Consider the following 5,165-nt stretch of genomic DNA (forward strand, 5'->3'; position numbering starts at 1 on the left):
GCATGAACAAAGAAAGCTAAAAGCTGTTTTTTTATTTTATGTCATGTTACTAAATGTAGAGGAAATGATATTTCCATAAAGTTTTAGCCTTTCTGCAGAATTTGTGAAAATGGTGTTACATCTGCAACATGTAGGATTTCTTATTGATAAACAGCTTTAAAAAGGAAGAGAGTGATTTAGCAGGTGTCACCTCTGCTTCACCATCCTTACCGTAATCCACACATGCCAAAAAGTAGGTGAGTTGAGTTTCCCAGTGCACACTGAAAGTCAACAATGCCTTTTTAAATTATTTTTATATATATATTTTTAAACCAAGACTGAAATTGTACTAGTGTAGGTTAGAGAACAGAAAACAAATGTGATCTGTTCAATCTCTGAGACTACAGCCAGAAATCTGAGCAGTGGTTTTATGATTTTCCTAAGCTCTGTTTGAGGAACAGCTAACTGTAAGACATACACACTTACTCACAGGCAGGTATCAGATGAAGTAGCTCCACAGATTCTGGCCATACTGAAGTGAATGATGCTGAGATCTGATGAAATATGTCACAGTTCCATCTTTCCATCATTAGATACATGTCAATGCATCTGGCTGCTTGCAGAAATGTTATGCATGCAGTAGATGTGCTTTCCTATGGATGCTACCCCAACTGGGGGGTGGGGGGGGTTGGCAAGTAGTCCACAGAAGATATTATAAGCCACAATTTCAGATAGAAAGAAGTAAAGGATGCTCTCATCTGCAAAGAAAATTTGGTTTACCTGTAAGTAAAAGCCATTCGGATGCAAATTTACCTGCCACATCACTAACTTAAGGCAGAAATGTTACTCTAGAACTGGCGCAAAATGATCACTCCCAGATGAGGCTGATGACATTTCATGCCCAACATATTTTGTGCTCCAAATTTCAAGTGACCAAGTGAATCACCTCTCAATATGAAGACTAAAATCAATCACACAAAACATGTATAATTAACTATACAAGTTTGTGATAATATGAAGTCCTCTGTTTCACAAAACAAGATTCATAATAGTTAGAAGCTAAGTCTCTTAACAATGTTTCCAGTATTGATTTTTTTCCCCATTTATTTAATCCTACTAGAGTAACTATAGAATCAGAATCAGAGAATATCTTCAGCTGGAAGGGACCCATAAGGATCACTGACTCCAACTCCTGACTCCACATGTGACCATTCAAAATCCAAACCCAAGGTCTAAGAATGGTGTCTAGAACGGTGGCAGCTCTGAGCCATTCCCACTTGGCAGTCTGTTCCAGGGCCCCACCACCCTCTGGTGAAGAACCTGTCCCTATCTCCCACCTGACCCTCCGCTGATGCAGCTCCATGCCATTATAGCATGGAGATTCCTGGAGATGTGTGTACTTATGGGAAGCGGGAAAGGGAATAAGAATTTGAAATTAGGGTTCAGGCTAGGTAGTGAATTGCTGTTGTTAGGAATGTAAAAAGGGCATGGGAAGATCACCTATGTAAAACTGAAAGGATATGTATGATGTTGATGGCATGCCACTACCAACTGACCCTTGCAGTTGGAAATATTCAGCCTGAGGGCTTGGTTCAGCTGGTTCCTAAGCATTTTCTTTAGGCTTCTTTTTTTTTTTTTTTTTTCATTGAAAATAGTAGTTGTTGCTTAAAACTCACACAAAACCAAGGGTTGTTCATCTTGCAAATCAATGTCTGTACTGAGGGGACGAGGCTGGTTCCATATAAAGCTCTGTAGCCAGCTCTGCTGTCCTCTAGGCTCTGGTGGTCTTCCTTGGGAACCCTATTCTGTGCACCCTCTCCTGCCTCTCCTGCTTTCCAAGACCTCCGCCTGACTCATTCCTGGCACCATCTGAGCACTTCTTCCTGTATCTGGTTCCTGTTATCTTTGGGATGGCATTTTTGATCTGAAATGGACTACAGAAGCAGAGCTGTGGAGATCACAGAATAGGGAACCTGCTGCAAGGAGCAGGGTGGAGAGCAGGCTGGGCATGGAAATGAATACTTGCCTCTCCCCTCAACCTTCTTGTGCACATGGGCTGGTGGTGTGGGCTGGTGCCAAAGCTCAGCTCTAGGTCTGTGTTCCCTGTTCCTGACAAGGATGTGGGATAGAGGGAGACCCAGGAAACATTAGCACTTGTCTGGAAGGTGGGAATGTCCTAGCTGACAGCAATGTCGCGGTGTGGAGCTTGGTGCTGTATCTCAAAACATCCCATGTTGCCATCAGTCTGTGCAACCCCTCTTCTTTCAGAGGACGTGGCCTTAGCAGTGCTTGCAGTGCAGTCTCAGCATGCCCCAAGAGGAGTGACTCAGGAGAACCAAAGAACAAACACACTGTACACCATGTTTCTTTGGGTTTGGGCAGACTTTTCTTTGGGCAGACTCCTATCATTTATAGACTCATAGAATCACAGAATGGCCTGGCTTGAAAAGGACCACAATGATCATCTAGTTTCAACCTCCCTGCCACGGACAGGGTTGTCAACCACTAGATCAGGCTGCCCTGAGCCACATCCAGCCTGCACACTCTTTTAGGGGGGTAACAGCAGGAAACCAAGTGATGCAAGGTGATGCCTTTTTCACAGAAGTGCAAACTTCAGATTTCATGTAACTATTGCTGTAACTCTTCTTTCTGCACTCACCTCACTGCCTGCTCACCTTACAATGCAAAATGGGCCTTGGGATATTTGTGGTGATGTGGGTGAAAATATTGCAAAAACAGATAATTAGAGAAGCGGGGCTTGGCAAGCTGTTGTTTCACCTGATAATATGGCAAAGTGTTTGGTTTGCCAAGAGCAGTCCCATCTGATAGACTTTAGGGACCAAGAGCTGACAATTGAGTAAGCCTCACATGATTACCTTTATTTTTGCCTCATAAACAAGCAAGATTCAGAGGTGGAGGGTATAAACAAAGAAAGTGAAACTAGGAGACTTGATGTGTTTACAGCCCAAGAGCCCACTCCTTCCATCGAGGCTTGTAAGGGTCTTATGTGCTATGCAGGTTACTTTGGGAGGTAGGAACTGGATACCACAGCTGCATCTGCCTCCCATACAAAAAGAATGCAGCTGGATCATGATGCAACATAGTAATTACTATGTGTAAGTAATAGACCTTCAGCTCCACAGACTTTACTCTTTTCCTTTCCTTTGGGTGTGTGGGTCTAACTGACAGACACCCAGCTTTGTATTCTTTGGGTTTCTTGTATGACTGTACCCATGCAACGTATTCAGTACAAAAATAGCAAAAGAGAATCAAGAAGTAGCAAATCACCTGGTAAAACTGGAGGTTATCAGACCATGTCTTACAGAGGGCGCACAGGTGTTGTACATTCCCCATAAAGCAGGTTACAGCTATTTGTTTTCTGCAGTGTGCAAAGTCCATCCACTGGGCTTTAACACAACTGCTGTTAGGTGTGATGTCTCATGTGTAACATTACTGAGAGGGGCACTGGGTGATTGGGATGAACATGCAAGTCCTTTTTTGAAATTACTGAATCATAGAATCATTAAGATTGGAAAAGACTGCTGAGATCATCTTGTCCAACTGTCAACCCATCACCACCATGCCCACTAGCCGTGGTACACAGACCTTCTATCCACTGAGCAGTTTATCTGCACTGGGAAAAATATCAATTCTTCTATTTCTTTCAAAAGACTATGAAAACTGTTGACCTGATGGGATTATTTGTGCCTAAAGTGGCAGATGTTGCACTTAAATGGCAGTTTCAGTCAGCACCTTTTGTTTCTTTACTTCAAAAGACATAGACTTTCAGTGGTTTTGATTTAAAAAAAAAAAAAAAAAAGCAACTGTAAGCTCCGGTGCTTTGCTTTTCTATACTGTCACATCTGATAGTGAGGTGACGAGGTGCTTCCTGTTGATCTACAAAAATCTCATCTTCCAAACCAACCCTCGATCTCTGAGGACCTCTTCTTAAACCATGGTTTGGCCTTGATCTGAGAGTGGAACACAGCATGTTCAGATTTTTTTTTAGCATTGCAGCTGGTGGCTGTGCAGTACTTCTCACAGCTGTGCTTGGCCTCCTTTAGCTCTCAGTCACATGGGCATAATTCTGGGGCACAGTAGAGTGCATGATGGGTGGAAGACAAGTGTGCAACAAGCATAACAAATGATCTTCATTATCAACGTAGCAGGGTTAACGTGTATCCGATAAAAACTTTGGTGTTAACTGGAACTATGCCAGGGTAAGAGATGAAGAAGCTTGACTTCCTTCCATTAACTGCAAAGAATCTGGTGCATTATATGCACACTGAGAACTGATCCTCTCTTCCTTTTCAACTGCGGTCTGAATTTTTAACCATGTTGAAGCCTCTCTGTTTGCTTCTGCAAATCTCTTGGTGCAGACAATGCTAAATGTAATTTTTCAGAGTATTGAGCTGCAGGAGCAGATGCATGATATCCAAACTACAATGAAATGAGTGCTGCAAAAGAACTGCATGAGCATTCTCCTCAAAATTCAAATGACACTTTGATCCTTACTTCCTCTTTATCTTCTTTCCCTGAGCTTGAAGCATAATCGTGTTCTTGTGCCAGTGACGGGAGGAAAGCTTGGCCTGGTGCAGTCGTGCACAGCTACTCATGAACAGAATGTTTTTATTTTGACTATGGTCAGTCACTGCTCAGCATTTGTTATTTCCATAGACTCATCGTGGACAAAAGCAGTATGCATTAACTTAGCTTATCAGTCATCACACCAGGAGGAAAAAAAGAGAACACTCTATGTATTTTCACACATTATTTGTGCGAAATATTTCTTAATATTTCTTAATAAAAGGACAACAACCTTTTATTTTCCATCTTATTGCCTGTTGCCCACAAGAAGCAAACAAGCAAAAGTATTTACATGATTTCAGTTAATAAGAGGATTATGTCTTCATGATGTTCAAGGAATTTTTCAAGGAGATAAACTGGAATGAGAAGGAGGATCTTGGTAAGGGTGTTCTTAGAACCTCAGAGAAAATTTCTCCCCCGCGTATTTTTAGTATTTACTTTGGAGGAATTAATTTGGCTCATTATCACCTTCCTCATGGATTCGTTTTACAAGTTTATGACCTGAGAAAGCCCTCCCTTCTCTTCCCCTTTGCCTCTGTTCAAACCACAACAAAAGGTCAGGCTGGAAGCAGAATCCTGAGCAAAGGAAGAACAGGAAA

This window comes from Lagopus muta, chromosome 1 (assembly GCF_023343835.1).
Source record: "Lagopus muta isolate bLagMut1 chromosome 1, bLagMut1 primary, whole genome shotgun sequence".
NCBI lineage: Eukaryota > Metazoa > Chordata > Aves > Galliformes > Phasianidae > Lagopus > Lagopus muta.